The sequence below is a fragment of the Lepidochelys kempii genome, chromosome 2 (genome assembly GCF_965140285.1).
Source record: "Lepidochelys kempii isolate rLepKem1 chromosome 2, rLepKem1.hap1, whole genome shotgun sequence".
In the NCBI taxonomy this organism is placed as follows: Eukaryota; Metazoa; Chordata; order Testudines; family Cheloniidae; genus Lepidochelys; species Lepidochelys kempii.
In genome coordinates, this window is record NC_136381.1 from 88,611,095 (window position 1) to 88,634,448 (window position 23,354).

At 42.7% G+C, this 23,354-nt stretch overlaps 1 protein-coding gene across 5 annotated transcripts in view; it reads left to right on the forward strand.

Annotated features, from left to right (window-relative positions):
* MTCL1 (microtubule crosslinking factor 1) overlaps positions 1-23,354 on the forward strand; it is a 181,485-nt gene that overhangs the window by 30,304 nt on the left and 127,827 nt on the right. The window lies entirely within an intron of this gene.

Consider the following 23,354-nt stretch of genomic DNA (forward strand, 5'->3'; position numbering starts at 1 on the left):
TTTTCATGCACCTTTTGTTTCAGTTAGCTAGCACCAGGTTTGAAGTGTAGGGATTGGTTGGGCACCAGTACAAGAAGAGGGGAGAGAGAACCAGTAAAGTAACTTTTAAAAAGCATGGCAAAGTCATCCTGTTGACATGGTAATCCAATTTAGGGGTTACTAACTGTGAGAGCTATAGTAGTGAAGTCTTCTGCAATGATTAGTGAAGAAATTGAAAAGCAAAATGTTCTCCTGTAGTGCAATTTTGTAGTGTCTGACTTTTTTTCTCTTGGAAAAATAATGAACCAGAAGACTCCAGTATCAGCCAGTATATACATTCTTATCATGCACATCATTCTAGGTATTTCTTACTGCAGTCCTCGTTTGGCAGCAGCCATTTGATTGTGTTTACAAGCCCCAGTGTCACCATTTGAGTATAATATTCTGGGAATGATTAATTAACAATGCCTCTGCTGATCATAGTCTAGCTTTTTAAAACATGCCTGCAAACCTAATCCCATGGTACTCAAACTGGGCACAGCCTCCAAAGAACACTGGCTTCCTATAAATCAGACTGTCCACAGCCTCACTCCTTGAGGCTTTTATAGACCTCAGCTGACCTTTACATGTAGATAATGTTACTGTTTGGAATGATGACATTCACAGTGGGAAAGTGATCTACCGTAGCTGCAGATTTGCCAAAATGCCAGTTAGTTACAATGAAACCTGCTTAATAAATTAGCTGAGATTTGGCAAATGCCAGATTCTAGGCACTTTTGTTTTTAAATATTTTTGAAGCCTTTAGGTATGAAAACTAGTGCAGATCTAACCCCCCGCCCGAAAGTTCACAGCATACATCCATTTCCCTTTCTTCCATCCCATTGGCAAACACCCTCCCCCCCACCTAAAAAACTCAAACATGTTCCATATCGTATTTGCTGTGGACTTGGCCACCGTGGTGAAGGTATCATCCTGAATATTCAGTCTTTTACTGTGAAATTCCTTAGGGGTTAACTCTGTGATGAGGCTTAACCCCCATCACCTGCAAGACTAGTGAATACACCTAATTAATCATGCTCTGCACCTAGGGAGGTGAGTACCTAATTGGCTCCTGGCCAGAGCAGGCAGAGCTAAGCCATTATAAGTAGACTGAAAGAGGTCAGTTGAGGGGGAAGACTGTAGGGGAGACATGTCTCTCTGGCGGAGAGAAACCCAGGGTTAGGGTAACAGACAGAAATAATGGGGACAGTGTGTAACAGAGGCAGCATAGGCTCCTGTGAGAGAAGCTGCAAAATAGGGATTTTGCAAGTACAAGAAGAAAACTTCAGTAGTCCAAGGGGCCAAGAATTATCCAGATTTATTTAGAGATGTTGGTAATACCCCAGACGGGAGGTTGAACTTTGTGATTTGGCCCGAGGGGCTGAGCCACAGAAGATTTGGAGTCAGCAGCAGGCAGCCAGCAGGAGGCACTGAAGTTGAATATAGTGGCAACATCCCACACTGATGCAAACGGGCACTTGAAGGATGAGTGAGCCCTACCACATTTTAGTACGAGCATGGGATTGTGGAGACTCACCTCTGAAGAAGGAGGGAGATACCAACTGCCTTAAAGGTGAGGTGCAGACGGATGGACTAAATCTCTCTCTTTTTTTCCCTTTCCTATGCGGAACCTGGAGGCTGTAATCTGCATGCTGGCAGCCCAGCGCAAGCAGATGCATGCCTTTTGTTGCATCTGTTACAAGGACAGAAAGAGCAAGAGGCTCAACAGGCTCAACAAGAACGTTTCCTGTCATGCCTAGAGAAATGGACCCCAGGGTCCTGGGTAGTTTCAGGAGAAGAAAATTCTGCCAGAGCAGTATCCGGCCTAGCAAAATTGGGCCCAGGTGATGACCCAGAGGCATTTTGCGCAGCTTTGAGGGGGTAGCGACTGCAGCAGGATGGACTGAGTCCTCTTGGGCAGCTCAAGAGGCCCAGTTCCTCTTGGGAGAAGCTCAAGTGACCTGCCAAGCTTTGTTTGATGAGCAGGCGCAGTCCCGTAGAATTGTAAAAGATGCCATTTTGCGTAGGCTGGGACTGAGCCTGTCCCCTGTGGTGTGTGCCCTAAAGTGGCAGTGCAGCATTTATGGGATCTGGGTGCTATCCAACACAAACTCCTTAGATAAGGTGGAGGACCTTGTAATTTTAGATCAATTCCTAAGGCTTTTGCCTGCTGGAGTCCAAAGCTTGGTCAGGATGTTTTGACCGACCTCTACTGATGAGGTGGTGGAGAGGGCGGAGGCCTACATGGAAGGGGATAATACTGAACCCCCTGGTTGGGGGAGTTAGTTCAAGGGGACTGTTAGAGGAAAGCAAGGTGACCGAGAACTCTGACCCTGGGATGGCATGGAGCACATACGGGGGGGAGAAGTTCTTAAGAAACCAAAAGAGGTTGTGGTGCCTTAGTCATCACAAGGTATGTGGGACAGGCCTCTGGGTTGATGAGGAGAACACAGTTGTGCATTTCTGGTGTGGCCAACCGAGTAATAAAAGACTACTCACACATGAAGTGCTGCTGTTTGGATTGCTACCACAGCCCAGTCTATTCTCGCAGTACGGGGTGCAATCCAGTGTAGCAGATAAGTGCTAAAGAGGCTGGCCCTGAAAAGAGAGGATTGATTGGCTCCGGATGTGAGCAGATGGTAGTTTGGGAGATTAGTCTCCTGACTGAAAATAGTCTGGTGCACGTTTCCTGTGGGCATGGAGATAGAGGAGTCTACCTGACAGCAGAAGTAGAGAGAGATATACAAGTCAGAGGAACGAACTGAGGGCTGGTGCAGTAAAAGACCAGCCTTGGCCCATAGTTGTGGGCAGAAGCTGGCTTAATTTCCCATCTTTATTAGAAGACAAAGTACCGCATGGATGAGTTGACCATAAGACGTCCATCCCCCAAACACGGTCTGTTTGACCAGGTGTCCCAGAGGTGGGACCACAGTGCGTGGACTCAGTGGACTGGGAGAAGTTAGTCAAGAGAGGTGAACAAGAAATGCCAGGTCAACTACAGGCCACGGAGACACAGTCACAGAAGGCAAACCAAGAGCTGAAGGAGATGTAAGCCTCATGATAGAAGATAATAGAGGAGGCCACAAAATAAGAGCAAGACCTGGTTCTGACAATGCTAGACCTGGTGTTTAAAAGAAATGTCGGCAACAACTCGAACAGGAGCTAGCTGCCCTGTAAAGCATGGGAACATCTGACAAGGGTGCCCTGGCTTCTAGAAGCCAAGAGCAGGTCCCTGCCAAGAGGAAGTTAATTGGGTGAGTTCATGCCGAATGGATGTCCTAAGCATGGAGATGGGAGAAGCTGCTTGAACGTGGACCCTGACCCACCACCTCCAGGCTGACAACAGGAGGACACACCATCCGTGGAGAGTATGCAGATCCGGGAACTTCGAGAGAGATTAACTGCTGCAGAGAAGGCCCTGCAAATACACATCCAAGAGAGAGAATATTGGAAGGAATGTTATGAAGATTTGCTAGATTAAAAGTTGTTTGTTCATCTGAGTACACGATGTAGAGGAAGAGGAGGAGGGCCCCATACAGTGAAGGGGAGAGAGTAACCTTAGGGGTTCTACCTTGAGAGAGAGAGTGTGTGTACATACGTGTGTGTGAGAGAGAGATGGGGTTTAACACCCATCATCTGCAAGGCTAGTGAATGCACCCAATCAGTTCTGCTCTGCACCTGGGCAGTTGAATGGTTAATTGGCTCCTGGCCAGAGAGGGTGGAGCTAAGCCCTTATAAGTAGACTGAAGGAACTCAGTAGTGGGGGAGACTGCAGAAGAGACAGGTCTGTCTGACTGAGAGAAACCCAGGGCTAGGGTAACAGAGAGATAATGGGGTAGCACAGGCTCTTTTGAGATAGGGTTTTGCAAGGACAAGGAGAGGACTTCAGTAGTCCAAGGGGGCAGAAGAATTATCCAGATTCATTGGGACTTTTTCATGATACCCCAGAAGGGGTTTGAACTCTGTGACTTGGCCAGAGGGTTGAGCCACAAAAGATCTGGAGTCAGAGGAAGGCAGACAGCAGAAGCCGCTGAAGATAGAGGTAACATCCGACACCAATGCAAGGGAGAGCTCAAGGGAGAGTGATTGAGCCCACCATAACTCTGACTCTTTTCCCCTAGACTTGCAAAGTGCTACATGAAAGTTTACTCTAGAGAATCCCTATTAAAGCCCAGGGCACGAGCTAACAAATCCCCATGTGCTGTTGTAGAACAGTATGGTCAATACTGCATAATTTTACTTGCTCTTTCACTTGAGATGTGTGGAGAAATATTTTACGTTTGCTTTTTCATTGTCATTCTCATCATGGCCTGGGTAAGACTTTGTGCCTAGTAAATTTTAATGATGGTTTCCTATGTTGGCAACATAAGAATCTTTTTTTATATGGAACTTCTTTAGCTGGGCAGATATTTACTACATCTTTAGAATAATTGTGAATGTCCTTTGCTTTCTCACTCTCTGGTGAACTACTCAAGTCCAACTTCTAGTTTGTGTAGTCCTGTAAAGGAATTCTCACACAGTGGTTTCTCTTACATTTATACAGAAGCAAAGGGACTTACCAAAGCTGATGAGCACTTGAGATTGCATTGCTGCATGCAGATGTAATTTTCACCTCTTTCCAGATTTGCCCATTTCACCTGAGGGGAGTCCGTTGCCTACTCTCCCTCAGGCTTTCCTTCTGAGGATGGTAATTATAATCTCTGCTTGGTGCCCAGTAGTTGGAGACTGGAAAGGGTGCTGATTCATTGCAGCCCCAGGATACCACACCACCTGTCCCCTTCCTGTCCATTACTGCTCACTTTGGGAGCAGCACTGAATGTTTATAGGCTTTCTGTCAAAGGGATGCTGTGAATGGTTTTTATTTGGTTGGTTTTGGCCATAGCTGGGGGCCCTCCAGAGGAGCCTGTGTGGACAGGAGCCACCACAGAGCCCAAATGCACCTGGCCTCAATTGTACAAATCAGTGAGCTCTAGCTGAATGAAGATGGGTGTAGCCAGCATGAAGCACTGTTCAGCTGGTGCTTGTGTTAGCTGGCATCCCAGACAAACACAGGCACACAGTCTCTGTGACATTCAACTTTCATCTCTTGCTTTGGCTGGCTAGCAGTGAACAAATGCCAATTGTTTTCATATCACATCTACAGTAATTTCATTCATGCATCTGGAGCTCTGGTTAGTCAGATGGAAAAGAGTAGGAGACAGTCTGTCAAAGTGAGAACAGGCAATTTTCTGAGATGCATATTGTCTTACCAAGGTTCCCAGATTGTGTGCAGCTCATGTTGTGGTGCCAGGCATAGAAACAAGTGTCACATCAGACAACATGAAACCCTGAGTGCAGAACTGTCAAGAAATTATTAGGTATGTGAAAAAAGTCAGTGAGTTATTGATTTTTTTTTCTGTTCTTCCTTGAAAGAGTTAATCAATTTCTCTTTACAAATTAATTATTTACAGTAGCTTCTGTAGAAGTTTCTGTAAAAAGTGAAGATATAATTGATTGTAACGATGTCAAATGAATTATTAACATCATAGCATTCAATTAATCACAGAATGAATGAGCAGACAGCTTTTTTAAAATACCGGGGGGGGGGGGAGGTTAAACCTCCTAGTTTTGCCAAGATTTCCACTATTACTATACTCTTTTAAATATACATAGCTCTCAGTCGAGAAAAATAGACCTTCAGTAGAAACCCTTGGTGGTTTTCAGTAGATCTAGTGCAGCTGTATGTCTTGTGTTGCTTTGATCAATAAAGGAAGTTATCAATCCTTCCCTCCTCCCCATTACTGATAGAGTGGTAAGTGGAAACAAAATTGAAGGTTTTCTGTTTTTACCCCTTGGTTTGTGGAAATCTGAAGTTTCTGTTAATACTAGTAATTGAGAATACATCCATGAGCTGAGTTTCTAAATGTCCTCACACTAGGGCCTAAACAGGCTTGTATTTCTTGGAACTGTTTTTCTTTTGTTGTTCATAAAAACTTGTACCTAACAGCTAATGACTCAGTGAGGAGAAGGAGGATAGAATCGTAGGACTGGAAGGGACCTTGAGAGGTCATCTAGTCCAGTCCCCTGCACTAATGGCAGGACTAAGTATTATCTACACCATCCCTGACAGGTGTTTGTCTAACCTGCTCCTAAAAATCTCCAGTGAGGGAGATTCCACATCTTCCATAGACAATTTATTCAAGTGCTTAACCACCCACAACAAGGAAGTTTTTCCTAATGTCCAACTTGAACTGCCCTTGCTGCAATTTAAGCCCATTGCTTTTTGTCCTATCATCAGAGGTTAAGAAGACTAATTTTTCTCTCTCCTCCTTGTAACAACCTGTTATGTATTTGAAACTGTTATCATGTCCCCTCTCAGTCTTCTCTTCTCCAGACTAAACAAACCCTTTTTTTTTTTTTCCAATCTTCCCTCGTAGGTCATGTTTTCTAGACCTTTAATCATTTTTGTTGTTTTTCTGGACTTTCTCCAATTTGTCCACATCTTTCCTGAAATGTGGCACCCAGAACTGGACGCAATACTCCAGCTGAGTCCTAATCAAAGCGGAGTAGAACGGAAGAATTACTACTTGTGTGTTGCTTACAACACGCCTACTCATACATCCCAGAATGATATTCATTTTTTTTTCTTGCAACAGTGTTATACTGTTGACTCATATTTAGCTTGTGGTCCACTATGATCCATCCCCAGATCCCTTTCTGCAGTACTCCTTCCTAGGCAGTCAGTTCCCATTTTGTACTTGTGCAACTGATTGTTCCTTCCCAAGTGGCGTACTTTGCATTTGTCCTTATTGAATTTCATTCTGTTTACTTCAGACCATTTCTCCAGTTTGTCCAGATCATTTTGAATTTTAATCCAATCCTATCCTCCAAAGCACTCGCAACCCCTCCCCGCTTGGTATCGTCCATGAATTTTATCAGTGTACTCTCTATGCCATTATCTAAATCATTGGTGAAGATATTGAACAGAACTGATCCCTGTGGGACCCCACTCAGTATGCCCTTCCAGCTTGACTACTCTCTGGGAATGGTTTTTCAACCAGTTATGCACCCACCATCCATCTAGATTCTATTTCGCTAGTTTGTTTATAAGAAGGTCATGCAAGACAGTATCAAAAGCCTTACTAAAGTCAAGATATACCACATCTACTGCTTCCCCCCCATCCACAAGGCCTGTTACCTGTCAAAGAAAGCTATTAGGTTTGTCTGAACTGCTTTGTTTTTGACAAATCCACGCTGACTGTTACTTATCAACTTATTATCTTCTAGGTGTTTGCAAACTGATCGCTTAATTATTTGCTCCGTTAACTTTCCCAGGACTGAAGTTAAGATGACTGGTCTGTAATTCCCCGAGTTGTCCTTATTCTCCTTTTTGTAGATTGGATAGCTTGAGTTGTCTGTTGTTTTAGCATTACTACAGTAGAACCTCAGTTACAAAGTGACTGGTCAACCACACACCTCATTTGGAACTGGAAGTACACAATCAGGCAGCAGCAGAGACCCTTCCCCCCACACTCCCAAAAATGTATACCATACAGTACTTGTTAAATGTAAACTTTGAAAAAAATAAAGGGAAAGTTAATAGATTTGACAAGGTAAGGAAACTGTTTCTGTGCTTGTTTCATTTAAATTAAGATGGTTAAAAGCAGCTTTTTTGTTCTGCATAGTAAAGTTTCAAACTGTATTAAGTCAATCGTCAGTTGTAAACTTTTGACAGAACAACCATATCATATTGTTCAGAGTTACGAACAACCTCTATTCCTGAGGTGCTCATAATTCTGAGGTTCTACTGTATTGTGCTACAATACTTGTATAAATGATGTGAGTTTTCTCTGCAGAAGATACCTGTTAATTCAATTTATTTAACGGCATTTTTCCCAATTACATTATTTTTCCATGAGAGTTTATCCTCTCAGTTTGCAAGCATTTTTGAAAGATGTTGTAATGGAGAATTTACAGTGTCTACTGGGTCACCATTTGGCCTAAATATTCCTGATGTTTTTCCTAATTTTGCTAAGTAATTGGACCAGCTGATAATAGAAAGCAAACCCCAGTAGAAAATATATTGAGAAATAGAGCTTAAAAATGGAAATTGGTTCCTTAGAAATGCTTCTACATAGACTACACTAGCATGAGCAGAGTAAGAGTTTACTTCTGTTTGAGAGGTTCCATTTCAAGAATACTATGTGCTGTCAGAGATAAATTGATCAAAACCACTCATTTACATAGTGCTTTTCACATTCAAAGCAAACATGAACTAACTCACATATGTTAGATATGAAAACTGAGACACTGAGCCAAATTCCACTCTGTCTCATCAGCTTAAGTCTAGAATATTCCTTGAAGTCAGTGGAGTTACTCTGCATATAAACTGGTGTAAATGACAGCAGACTTCAGCACAGAGCTCCAAATTCAGTAGTGATGATGCTGAAAATGGCCCACCTTGATTATCATACACATTGTAAGGAGAGTGATCACTTTAGATAAGCTATTACCAGCAGGAGAGTGGGGTGGGGGGAGAGAAAACCTTTTGAAGTGGTAAACACCTATTTTTTCATGGTCTGTGTGTATAAAAATATCCTCACTGCATTTCCCACTTTTATGCATCCATGAAGTGAGCTGTAGCTCATGAAAGCTTATGCTCAAATGATTTGGTTAGTCTCTAAGGTGCCACAAGTACTCCTTTTTCTTTTTGCGAATACAGACTAACACAGCTGCTACTCTGAAACCTGTCAGTATGAGGTCAGTTTTCTGTTGTCCTCCAGACCTTTTATGTTGCTCCAGTAGTAATAAAGGGGCCATAAACACAACTGTCCTCACTGGGAAATATCCCTAGTGTAGGAGCTTCTCCAGATAGTGTAGAGTTGATCATGTTCTATACTCACCCATGTTCCTGGGGTACAGATCAGGGAGAGGATGTGGCCAGAGCCCCAGTACACTCTATCTTGGATGAAACATAAGATCGGCCACACTGGGTCAGAGAAAAGGTCCATCTAGCCCAGTATCCTGTCTTCTGATGTGGCCAATGCCAGGTACCCCAGAGGGAATGAACAGAACAGGTAATCATCAAGTGATCCATTCCCTGTTGCTCATTCCCAGCTTCTGGCAAACAGAGGCTAGGGACACCATCCTGGCTAATAGCCATTGATGAATCCATCCTCCATGAATGTATCCCTTTCTATGGACAGATGTATGGGGAAGGCTGAGGTTTCTTTTAGTATCAGTAACTGCGAGTACATTGGCTCATTGAATTTGGAAAAATCCCAACAGTTGACCCTAAAAAGCCTGTATGTCTTGGTTATGTTTTCCCTTTCTTTCTTTCTCTTTCTTTCTTTCATTCATAACTTTGTCTGAAGTCTAAAGCCAAACAGCTTAGGATAGCCCTAATGTGAATTTAAGTATCAAAAGATACCCATAGCCAAATATGAAATTGTAAATTTATGCTCACGCAGATGGTGGACATGAACTCGGGGGTAGTTGGGTTGGTATGTCAGGAGTTCAGCAAAACGTTTATGTGAGTGTGGAGGGGAGAAAGACCCAGTTTGAGATATGCCTGATGTACATTTTGCTCCATTGCACTGCAGTTCCCATTCTCAATGGCCATCCCAAAGTATTCTCTTACAGTGAAAACTCTTCATCATGATTTCAGTTGTCCTGAAAGAAATCTGGGCCTTTTGTGCTCCTTTGGATACTGGGGAATGCAGTTCTCTTCAGCATCATTTTCTGTTATGTGCAGGACAGAGAAAACAAAGCAGAAACTGAATGGTAGTAAGGCAAACATTTCAAACTAAGGGATTAAAGTAATAAAAAGATGCAGCAAACAGCTCTGGTATCTGCTTAGATCCAAGAAGTCACTGCAGCTTTAAAACTAACTTTTTCAATATTTTTGTTAACTTAGACTTCTGTTTTCATTGAGCAGATTAGTAAATTAAGGGCTTGTATTTTCTTTTTATATTATTGTATCGGCTGAGTCCCCAGGCATTTGACTATGTTCTTTTTGGTCTTCTAAGGCCTTGTGATCCTTGCTACAGTCTCTGTTGTAGAGGAGGCCAATCTTCCTGTGCCTTCAGTTCTAGCCTCTTTTGAGTCCCCAGGGTTTGGTTTTGTTTGCTTGTTGCTACAGGCATGAGACACTTGGGCTGAATACACTTTCTTCTGTCTTATTTATTTCAATGCTGGCAAATACAGAATAAGCAATACAGTTCTCACACCACTATTTAAAGGCCCAGAGAATTGATTTTTGGAGGGTTAGTGAGATGATCTTTTGAGATGCATTGCCAAGGCAATTCAGTCATTCCACACACAAACTGTTTATGTGGGAGTGACTCTTTAGGTCCCTCCCCAACCTCCTGCTGCAGAGGGGAAGCCTGGCAGTCAGTTTAAATGGCTTTATATTTTCCAGGCTATGATCACAAGGAAAATAGCTGGGAAGTTAGCTTTTCTTTAGAAAACTAAACTTGAGATTCTCCTGGCAGCTTCTCCTTCTGGTATTTTCCCTTCTTTTACCCCCTCCACTCTGCCCTTTGCTGTGACCTCCTTCCTCTGCAGTTTCCCTTTTCTCTTCAGGGGGTCTCACTTCCTCTTCCTTTCCCCTCATGGAGTTCCCCTTGCTTTCCACCTCTGGCTTTTTCTATGCATTGTCTGGATGTGGAGGCCACGGATTGGATTTGGATTTGAGTCTGCTGCTTCTTGATTTGCTGCCACAAGGACAGCAGGCTTCAGTGGCCAGACTTGAGTGCAGACTAAAAAACCCTTTTTTTATTTTTACAGTGCCTGTTATTCTGGAGAAAAGTCTCCCCACCTACAACCAGGAAAACTGGAAATTTTACAACCTGTTTTCTTGAGATTTCCAGTGCTACCTGCTCCAAACTGTGTTGGAAATATTGTGAGAACAACCTTCTTTGATGTAATTTGGCCCTTCCATTTCTGGCTCTGGCCTGAGTCTGAAAGATCAGAGAGAAGAGGAAATAGAAAATAATGAAATTGATTAGCTTTTTTTTTTCTTACTCCAAAAGTGTTTGATTTGAGCTTTGGGTGAAGTTTTTGGGTTCTTGTATTTTAGCTGAATGGATTGTCCATCATTCCTGGAAGCTGTAACAGAGACAGCGATTCAAGCAGGGCAGCATGGTTGAAATCCAAGGACAATTTCTTCTGTTTGTCTCTGCCACCTGATAATGATCCAGCAGTTGTAAAAGTAATCATGGTGTAACACTTTCATCACATGTTCTTTAGAAAGATTTAGAATGCAGGGAGAGTTTCTGCATTTCTCTTTACGAAGATTAGACAATAGCAGTGCCTGGAGTAGCCTTTCACTAAACATACTTCCTATATGTAATTTTGGGGAGGAAGAAAAAATGAAGTATAAAGTATGTTCTCTGTATGTTCCTACTGAGTGATATCAATATGCATCGTATAGAATGGGGTGGGCAAACTTTTTGGACTGAGGACCACTTCTGGGTATGGAAATTGTATGGTGGGCCATGAATGCTCATAAAATTGGGGTTGGGCTGTGTGAGGGGGTGAGGGCTCTGGCTGGGAGTGCGGGCTCTGGGGTGGGGCCAGAAATGAGGAGTTCAGGGTGCGGGTGAAGGCTCTGACTGGGGATGCGGGCTCTGGGGTGCAGGAGAGTGGGACTGAGGGGTTTGGAAGGCGGGAGGGGGATCAGGGCTGAGGCAAGGGGTTGGGGTGCTGGAGGGGGTCAGGGGTGCAGGCTCCGGGTGGCGCTTACCTCAAGCAGCTCCTGGAAGCAACGGCATGTCCCCCCTCTGGCTCCTACATGGAGGCACAGCCAGGCAGCTCTGCGTGCTGCCCTATCCCACAGGTGCCGCCCCTGCAGCTCCTGTTGGCCCTCTTTGCTGGCCAGTGGGAGCTGCGGGGGCAGTGCTTGGGCCGGGGCAGAGTGCGGAGCCCCCTGGCTGCCCCCACACGTAGGAGCTGAAGAGGGGGAAGTGCCACTGCTTCCAAGAGCCACACAGAGCAAGCCCCCACCCCCAGTCCCCGGCGGAAGCTCGAGGGCCAGATTAAAACGTATGAAGGGCTGGATGCAGCCCCGGGGCCATAGTTTGCCCACCCCAATGCAGAAGTTCAGTATTGCTGTTTCTTGGCTGCAAGGGGACTGGTAGAAACAATTTGGTGATGTTTCCTTGATCACATTAAAGGGAGAACAACATCATTATGCAAGAGGAAATCCTTTTATGTAATTGACTGCTGGCTCTCAAGTGCCCAAGTGTGGTGGCACTGGAGTGGTCATTTGGCACATGCTGCACACATTCTGTCTTTACTGCTCCCATGGACTAGCTTTCTTTGAAAAGTAACGGCCCTATGAGTTTGTGAGTGTGACAGTCATTGTTATGTTAATTCTTACGAGAATTAACCTGGTTGCAGAAAGGTTTCTTTGAACTGTATATATTTTTCTAGTCAGGAAGAAAGGTAATTTCTTTGTCCTTTTGCTAATTAGTTAGTTTTCCTAAAGTAATTAGCATTTAAGTCCTAGTGTAGTCATGAAGATGCCAAGTGTTTTCAAGATTAATTTCGATCAGTCACTAAAAGGTTTGTGTCCTTTCTTGACCAAACCCCAACACTCAGTTAACTAATCTAGGAGTCATTGATTTGACTGTGGCAGCATTATTCCAGCAGACATAATCAAAGGGGACAGGAGCACTAATTAGAATGCTATATTTTTTAAGTACGTTCCAATAGTTCTTTAAAAATAGAAGAGCCCTCTGCCACCCTCTTAACCAGTCTGTGCCTTGTTCAGTTACTTACTGGTCTTTTGTCTCTTGCTTTGAGGAACTGTAACTGTCCATGAAAGAGGAGAATTGAAGTAATATACAATTTCAAGAAATTCTGGAGTAGTTGTAAGGGGTTAAAACAGTAAGATGGATCTCCCACCACCGAAGTCTCATTTTACCTCATTGCTGGTGCTTGCTGGAAGGCAGCTGGATTAGCGATAAACACATTAGGAGATTTTTAACTGGGGTTGAAAAATAGAAAAGCTTCTGATATTTCTCTTCTAGTTTTAAATCCATTCCCTCTCCCTTCCCCAGTTTGTTTTGTTGCCATTGCCTGGGGTTGACGAGTCTCGCAATCAAGCCATTCAAATAAATAAGTAATAATTTTAAGTTTACATTTGAAATTCTTTATACGGTTTTTTTTTTTAAAGGCGGCACTAAATAATTATTCGGGCACTTGGGAATAGAATTATTATTTTTGGCACTACTGAAATACGATCCACACACAAGAAGACTTGGTAGAAAAGATGTATTCCAAAAGTAAATGGATTTTTATTTTGTCTTATTATAAAGATACTAAAAGTTAACTTTGCCATTGAGGGGTTGCTGGAAACTAAAAGCAAGCGGTTATACATTTAGTTTCATGAAAATAACCCTGCTGTTTCTAATCGGGGCTATATGATCAATCAGAAGCTGGGCTCATAGTATTGACACCATGAACAGTTTTAATTTGGCTTTAGAGTTTGACAGAAGATGAAGGATCTGGCCATAAGAGGTGTCAGAATGATCAATATTACCAGCAGCCTGCTTTTTAAGAACAGCTGGTGCTACAGTACTTTTTTATTTAAATGGCAGAGTTAGGTTTTTGAAGCTGCAGGTATAGTGTGTCACTTATGGTTACTGGTCTGGCTGCACTGCTGTCTCTTCTCAGAGTGTCTGAGTTCACCCCAGAGGTGTAAGGGCCTTTACATCTCCTGGGGAATTCCAGAATTTACCCACTCTCAGACCAGGACCAGAGTTACAGTCCCTTTGGTACTTCAGCAGGTCTCACTGGAGTCTGGATCCTACTGTTGCCTTCTCAGTAATAGTTAATACACTGGGACCATACAGACTTCTCAAACAGTGTTGTTTAATGTTAACAGCAGGAAGACAGCATTCAGACATGGGTAAAAATAACATAGAGAGGCCGAACTTCATGGGTATGTCTACACAGCAAAAAAAAAAACCCATGGCTGGCCCATGCCAGCCGACTCGGGTCACAGGGGTCAGCCTGCTGGGCTGTTTCATTGCTGTGTAGACTTCCGGGCTCTGGGACCCTGCGGGTGACCTTTGAGGATGAATGGCACTCTCATACTCACACAAATGAAAAGAAAACATGTTCAAGTGTATACCGCAACTAAAGAATAATAGACTTGGCCCTTACAGGCCACCTTCTATCCTGGGAGCTCATTGCAAATTACAAACACTGATCAATTAAAGATTGCAATTCTGTGTGGGAGTGAAAGATTTTATTGATGGGGAAGCTGAGGCACAGAGGAGTGAAATGATTGGTCCATGTCCTGCAGGAAGTCAGTGATACACCTGGGAATAGACGCCCCCGGTGTCAAGGGACTGGGAGTGTCTATTCCCAGGTGTATCACTGACTTCCTGCATGACATGGGCCAATCTTGTGCTTTAACGGTGTACTGCATCATTTTTGTTTCTGTGTTCTGCAGTATGGGCAGTTGCTTGGGTTTGATGCCATAGAAATTTTATAATAACTGGAGGAAAGACTGTGTATTGTTAAAGTGTAACTATAGCCCATCCAGGGATGTAATTGAATGCATTTTTTGTTTTAAATAGGATGTTTAGAAGATTTTTTGTAATGCATATAAAAATACCTGTGATTATTGATGTATTAATGTAAACAAGACTGCTTCCATAGTGAGTCTCCTTTCAGTCATGATGTTCCAAATCATTGCTTTCTGCAGAAAACTTTAAACCCAGAATAATTTCTGCTTTTTTTTTCACCTACCACAAAAATTGCCTATAATTACAAGTACATCTCACTTAATCATCACGCTTCCAGTCTGTCTAACTTTTTTAGGTTTGTTCTCATTAGGCTTACTTAATGTGGAGAGAATAATACAAGTTTTATTTCCTGCTTGACAAGAGAGGAAAATGGACAGCAACTCAATTATAGGGGGGAAAAGGCTGAAGACCCAAACAATCACATTTAAACAAAATAAAAATTGAGAAGGATGGATTTTAAAAAAAAGTCACACAATTCTCAAAAATAATAGGAATTTTTAATGCATAGTATCCTATACATCTATTCATTTAATACTTATTGCACTACTGTTAGTCATAATGAATTTGCTGTTCATGAGCTCTTGTTTCCATAGGTTTTGATATTCTGCATTCATTAAGAATTAGCTAAGGGGCATTTTAAATTGTTCTTTAATTGAGTCAACTGATTAGTTTGCCAGAAACCAGTAAGACTTAATAGTCATAGCTTCACAGGTGTTATCATCAAATTAAACTATGCGGGACAGAGGAGAAACTAAGCTGATTGTGAGATGAAGATATTTCACTGTATGTGACACATAATTAGTCTGTGGAACTCATAGCTTAGCAGGATTCAAAAAAGGACTAGACGTATATGGATCCAAAGTTATCATAGTAAGTATAAAAAACCCACCAAGATTTTTAGAAGAAATACAAAACCACGTGTTTCAGAGCTTAAGCCGCTGTCAGTGACATGGTGCTGGACTGGACCGGTCACTAGTTTGAGATGCATGGCAGTTTCTATGCTTCTAGGCTTCTGACAAAGCAAGCAGATCACTGAAGGCTCAGTTCAGTTCTACAGTTGGTGGTCTCCAAGGGTATGTCTACACTGCAGTTAGACACCTGCAGCCAGTCCGTATCAGCTGACTTGGGCTCGTGGAGCTTGTTCTAAAGAGCCGTTTAATTGTAGTGTACAAATACATTAGATGCAAGAGGAAGACCAGAGACAGGGTAGGCCTGTTACTCAATGAGGGGGGAAAAACAATAACAGAAAATGTGGAAATGGCAGAGGTGCTTAATGACTTCTTTGTTTCGGTTTTCACCAAGAAGGTTGGTGGTGATGGGACGTCTAACATAGTGAATACCAGTGAAAATGAGGTAGGATCAGAGGCTAAAATAGGGAAAGAACAAATTAAAAATTACTTAGACAAGTTAGAAGTCTTGAAGTCACCAGGGCCTGATGAAATGCATCCTAGAATACTCAAGGAGTTGACTGAGGAGATATCTTAGCCATTAGCGATTATCTTTAAAAAGTCATGGAAGATGGGAGAAATTCCGGAAGATGGGACAATGGCACTATATTTGCCCATCTATAAAAAGGGAAATAAAGACGACCCCAGGCAATTACAGACCAGTCACCTAAACGTCTGTACCTGGAAAGATAATGGAGCAAATAATTAAGCAATCAATTTGCAAACATCTAGAAGATAATAAGGTGATAAGTAACAGTCAGCGTGGAATTGTCAAGAATAAATCATGTCAAACCAACCTGATAGCTTTCTTTGACAGGGTAACAAGCCTTGTGGATAGGGGGGAAGTGGTAGACGTGGTATATCTTGACTTTAGTAAAGCTTTTGATACTGTCTCACATGACCTTCTCATAAACAAACTAGGGAAATGCAACCTAGATGAAATTACTATGTTAGATTCATAACTGGTTGGAAAACTGTTCCAAAAGAGTAGTTATCAGTGGTTCACAGTCATGCTGGAAAGGTCCCACAGGGATAGTTCTGGGTCCGGTTCTGTTCAATATTATCTTCAATGATTTAGATAATGGCATACAGAGTACATTTCTAAAGTTTGCAGACGATACCAAGCTGGGAGGTGTTGCAAGTGATTTGGAGATAGGATTAAAATTCAAAATGATCTGGACAAACTGGAAAAATGGTCTGACGTAAATAGGATGAAATTCACTAAGGACAAATGTAAACTACTCCACTTAGAAAGGAACAATCAGTTGCACACATAGAAAATGGGAAATGACTGCCTAGAAAGGAGTTCTGCAGAAAAGAATCTGGGGGTGGATCATAGTGGACCATAAGCTAAATATGAGTCAAAAGTATAACACTGCTGCAAAAAAAAGTGAATATCGTTCTGGGATGTATGAGTAGGAGTGTTGTAAGCAACACACGAGAAGTAATTCTTCTGCTCTACTCTGCGCTGATTAGGACTCAACTGGAGTATTGTGTCCAGTTCTGGGTGCCACATTTCAGGAAAGATGTGGACAAATTGGAGAAAGTCCAGAGAAGAGGAAAAAAAATGATTAAAGATCTAGAAAACATGACCTATGAGGGAAGATGGGGGGAGAGGGGAAGGGTTTGTTTAGTCTGAAGAAGAGAGGACTGAGAAGGCACATAACAGTTTTCAAGTACATAAAAGATTGTTACAAGGAGGAGGGAGAAAAATTGTTCTTCTTAACCTCTGAGGATAGGATAAGAAGCAATGCGCTTAAATTATAGCAACAGAGGTTTAGGTTGGACATTAGGAAAACCTTCCTAACTATCAGAGTGGTTAAGCACTGGAATAAACTGCCTCGGGAGGTTGTGGAATCTTCATTATTGGAGATTTTTAAGAACAGGGTTAGGCAAACACCTGTCCGGAATGATCTAGATTCTACTTAGTCCTGCCATGAGTGCAGGGGACTGGACTGTAGGACCTCTCGAGGTCCCTTCCAGTCCTATGATTCTAGTGTAGACGTTTGGGCTTGTGCTGTAGCCCAAACTCTGGGACCCTCCTACCTCGCAGAGTCCTAGAATCTAGGCTCCAGCCGAGCCCAAACATCTCCACTGCAATTAAACAGCCCCTTAGTCGGAGTCAGTTGGCATGGGCCAGCCGCACACTTTTAATTGTAGTGTAGACAGATCCTAAAAGGTTTATGGGCCACTCCCTCCCAGAGCCCGCACCCCCTCCCATGCCCCCAACTCCCAGCCCCGCACCCTTTCCTGCACCCAAACTCACTCCCTCTTAATTAACCGGCATTTTTCATTTACCGGCACCCCCCATTCCTCTAGCATGCTAGATAAAACAGCTTTTACGATACTCCCTTATCTCCCAGGATACCTTGCTCCAGCCCAGAGGTAAGTTTTAAGAGGCATGGAACAAGGAAGTGCTACCCCAGAATGGCACTTTCACCAGCCTTCAAGGGCTGGTACATCATATTACTGGGTAGCTATCTGGATTTTTTTCCCACTTCAGTGGCTGTGGGACACCAAATCAGACTTTACCAGCATGGTGCCCTTGACAGTGTCTAACCTTTTAATTGTATTTGGCTGATGCCAGGAAATGGGACTGCAGTGTTCATAGTCAATGAATTCCACTGACAGGGATATGAATGATTATTCTTGCTGCTGCTGTTTATAGGTTCACCTCAGTTTTGTTGTTTGTTAATGTCAACAAAAAAGGCTTTTATTTGAATGTGCAATATTCTGAATATACTTTTCAAATAAATTATGGATGCTGAGATCGCATTTTACAATGCAGGTTAGAGTAAGCAGCTGTCTCTGCTTCCAAGCATTGTGGAACACCCCAAAATTAGTTCACGGAGGGAAAGAGGGGGATGTCCTTAACAGCTGAAGCTACATAACCCCATTAAATTAGATTATTTTCAAAAACTGCGATGTGCCAGAGATGATCCTGCGTCTAACTGCAAAATTTAAGGTGTATTAAAAAAATCTGAACTGGGGGCTGGATCCAAATTTTGCAAATGGCCCTTAATTTTAAAATAGGCTGGATAAAAAACTCCAGATCCAAACACCTCTCACATCTGAGACTTTAGCAATCCAAATTCAGATGTTGGGGCGTAGGTGTTGTTTGACTTCTATATTTTGTGGGGGGCAGCTCCAGTCAAGCCAATTAGGCCGTGAGGGGGCGGGGGAGGGGAGGATCACAAATTCTGCATCTGCCTGAGGTTTGTAGTTTGGGGGAGGGGGGGCAAAGCCTCCCTGACCTCCCCCCCAAAAACTATGCCCATCCGTTGGGGCATCAGCCCATTTCTGTAACATGAACAGGTATTGATTCTCTTTCCCTTAAAAACATTATTCATCCCCAAAAAGAAAAGGAGTACTTGTGGCACCTTAGAGACTTACAAATTTATTTGAGCATAAGCTTTCATGAGCTACAGCTCACTTCATTGGATGTATGCAGTGGAAAATACAGTAGGGGGATTTTATATACACAGAGAACATGAAACAATGGGCGTTACCATACAGACGGTAACGAGTGATCAGGTAAGGTGAGCTATTACCAGCAGGAGAGAGGGGGGAAAAAAAAAACCCAACCTTTTGTAGTGATAATCAAGGTGGACCATTTCCAGCAGTTGACAAGAACATGTGAGGAACAGTAGGGGGGGAAATAAACAAGGGGAAATAGTTTTACTTTGTATAATGACACATCCACTCCCAGTCTTTATTCAAGCCTAATGTAATGGTGTCCAGTTTGCAAATTAATTCCAATTCAGCAGTCTCTCTTTGGAGTCTGTTTTTGAAGTTTTTTTGTTGTAATATTGCCACTTTTAGGTCTGTAATCGAATGACCAGGGACATTGAAGTGTTCTCAGACCAGTTTTTGAATGTTATAATTCTTGACGTCTGATTTGTGTCCATTTATTCTTTTATGTAGAGACTGTCCAGTTTGGCCAATGTACATGGCAGAGGGGCATTGCTAGCACATGATGGCATATATCACATTGGTAGATGTGCAGGTGAACGAGCCTCTGATAGTGTGGCTGATGTGATTAGGCCCTATGATGGTGTCCCCTGAATAGATATGTGGACCCAGTTGGCAATGGGCTTTGTTGCAAGGATAGATTCCTGGGTTAGTTGTTCTGTTGTGTGGTGTGTGGTTGCTGGTGCGTATTTGCTTCAGGTTGGGGGGCTGTCTGTAAGCAAGGACTGGCCTGTTTCCCAAGATCTGAGAGAGTGATGGGTCGTCCTTCAGGATAGGTTGTAGATCCTTGATGATGCGCTGGAGCGGTTTTAGTTGGGGGCTGAAGGTGATGGCTAGTGGCGTTCTGTTATTTAATTTGTTGGGCCTGTCCTGTAGTAGGTGACTTCTGGGTACTCTTCTGGCTCTGTCAATCTGTTTCTTCACTTCAGCAGGTGGGTATTGTATTTGTAAGAACGCTTGATAGAGATCTTGTAGGTGTTTGTCTCTGTCTGAGGGTTTGGAGCTAATGCGGTTGTATCGTAGAGCTTGGCTGTAGACAATGGATTGTGCGGCATGGTCTGGATGAAAACTGGAAGCATATAGGTAAGTATAATGGTCAGTAGGTTTCCGGTATAGGGTGGTGTTTATGTGACCATCGCTTATTAGCACTGTAGTGTCCAGGAAGTGGATCTCTTGTGTGGACTGGTCCAGGCTGAGGTTGATGGTGGGATGGAATTCATCCTAGCACACCAATCACTAAGATAAATTTTCCCGAGCAAAATGAGTAAAGTCTGTGTCCTGAAATATTTTATTGTTAGAATGATTCATGATGGAAGAGACCTGCTGGAAGTATAATCAGTATTTCACTCACATGAAGGTCTTTATCTTCTTGAGCCTCTCCTAATGGAGGAAGAAGCAAAAGATATTTTTGCCCAGGATTAATTAGTTGTCAAATAAAAAAGTCATGGTGACAGGTCAATAGATTTATGTAACAGTTATTATAATATAAACATTCAACTATTTTTTGTATTTAATCTTCTCTGTCACTGAATTCCAAACTTCCTGCCCAGTTTTCCAATTATCTATTGAGTGGTTCCCAAACTTGTTCAGCCACTTGTGCAGGGAAAGCCCCTGGCGGGTCGGGCTGGTTTATTTACCTGCCGTGTCCGCAGGTTCGGCTGATCGCGGCTCCCAGGGGCCGTGGTTCGCTGCTCGAGGCCACTTCCAGCAGCTCCCATTGGCCTGGAGCAGTGAACCACGGCCACTGGGAGCCGAGATCGGCAGAACCTGCGGATGCGGCAGGTAAATAAACCGGCCTGACCCGCCAGGGGCTTTCCCTGCACAAGCGGCGGAACAAGTTTGGGAACCACTGGTCTATTGCATTCTCATTTTTCTATTCTTCTGTCACTTGGGATTTTCCTTCTGCATTCAGTTTGAGTATTTTCTTTTTAAACTTCAGTTATCCAATATTAGTAGTATTTTAGTCAATCGTATACCTTGGAAAGACATGCTTCTGACTAGTTGATGTAACACAATTTTAGCAGGGTTTAGATTAACATAATTAACAGGCAAATTTAATCCCAGGTTTATTAAAATATGGCTAAATGCTGGACCTCCCATGCGAAGTTAGAGTAAACAGGATTTGTGTGGGTAGGGTGTCTGAGACGAATTGAGGAGACCAGCTGCATAGCAGGTACATTATCATTTGTACAGTCTGTGAGTTGTAGTAGTAACTGGAGTCCACGTACAGAGGATTTAGGGCTGCAGATCCACAAAGTGGCATATCCATTGATCAGTCTCCCAGTTCATCCCAGCAATAGCCCCTGTTCTCTCCTCACAGTGAGACACCATGCAGTAGACTCTCTCTGCAGTGTGTAAGGTGTACAGCCTCTTTTCCACATTGGTATTGGAGGAGATGGAACTCAACTGTGAAATAAACTCTGTGTGTGTGAGACTTATTTTCTTGCTGATATGAATGCTTGCAGAGATCCTGCAGGTTTGTAAATCTTTGAACAGGATCATTTAAAACTTATCAGGTCACTGTTTGTATCTGCCAGTTCTATCACACACAGGAAAAGAATAAACCCTTATTTTAAATTTTGGCAAGACTTGGGTGTTGTGGGTATAGGTCAGAGATGCTGTGAATTGCATCCTTTTAGTGACTGAAGACTGGAAGGAAAGAATTGGGTACAACTGAGGATACTGGTTATAGAGAAGACCAATAATTTGAAGAATTGGTAAAGAAACCAGGATTAGACAGGAATTAGTTACGTGTAGCAGGATCAGTGGAAATTTGAATCCAAAAGGTTTTGGAGTTTCTTTACATTTTTATTTATTGTGATTTTGAATTGAATGACAACCTTTGTAAACTGTAGTACAAGCTGCTGGGAGCAGTGGTAACCCTGTGTGCTTTCCATGGGCCTAGCCAACATCTTACAACAGATGGAACAAGTGACTTTTTAAAATGGTGGTGTAAGTACTTTGAAGGAGTTCAATAAATAATACAAAAGTAAGTCTAAATAATAATGCTCAACTACCCCACCCAAACGGCACATGTGTAAAGACATACCTTGTGGTGCATAACTGGACACAGAATTTACCACAACAGATACTCAAAAATAAAAACCAACTCTCAAAAAATAGGTAACTTCTGTGGTATACAAGAGTTCCCTTCAGTATGTCTTTTAGGGCAGCTGCCTTGTCAAAGAAGTTTTGACTTGAAACATGTGTGTCCTGGTGTTTGTTTTGTTCTTAACAAGTGTTGAAATAATTTCTCACTGTAGTGCAGAAGGGATGTGGGTTTACCTGTTAGCACAGGTATGTGTGTTTACATTTACAGTTATAAACATGAATAGTCCCACTGGATTTAGTGGGACAACTCATGCATAATTGTTTGCAGGATCAGGGCCTTAGGTAAGTAAATAACCAGGGCCAGCCAGATGGTGGGCTAAAGCCATGTTTGCATTAAGGATGGGGTGGCTGCCAAAGAGCTGGCACTGCAGTGAGGGCCCTGAGAAGAATTTTGGGTGACTCAACCAGAATTCCTCTATCTTTTAGGGAGCACGAATTTCAGTAGGAGCTCTTCCTCTCTTTGAACGGGTGCAACAAATGTTTCCCCCCTCAGACTGGCCCCCCAGACTGTGAGCTAGGAGAGGGGGAGGTGTGGGACATGGCCCTTTGAGGAGCATAGCTGGTATCCTTTCACCCCCTAGGTGTGCCTGATCTCTGGGGTGGTCAAATCACAGTCCTTGCACGTACTCCCTCACCCTCTCCTTCTGCTTGTGCACCCGCACAAAGCCAGACATCATCCAGCCCTAAAGCTTCCTATCTGTCTCCTTCTGCCTCACCTCAGACTTACTCACTTCCATTAACCTAGTTTTTTAATTTTATAAAAGCATATTGTTTTCACATAAGTATGCTACATGATTTCTCAGTGCTAACGTATACATCCAATAAGGGTTTGAAGGTATAATCTATTATCTTTTCTGTGTGCTAAGAACCAATATAGAGCAGATGGAAAAATGATGTGATCAGGAATTGGGATCTAGAGATTGGGATCTCACACAGAGTTAATGAAAAAATGGTAGATCATAATTCTACATGGGATGAGTGTCTTTATTTTATTAAATAAGCAGCAGAGACACATGCAAAGAGAATTTGAAGACTTGGTTAACTAGTTAATATTTTCAACAGCACTTAGAGGGATGTGACACTGATCATTTTTATTATTTTTAGGTATTGAATGATGGGTTGGGGAAGGGCAACCTAAGTTTTTTAATGATTTTGTTTGTTTACTCTTTTCGGTTCTGGTTGCGAAGGGTTTTCTGGTTTTCTTAGGGGGTGGTTGGTTATTTGGATCCCTGTTTTCTTCTATTTCTTGGGTCTTCATGGCTTTCTCTAAATAACTTATGTCATCTGG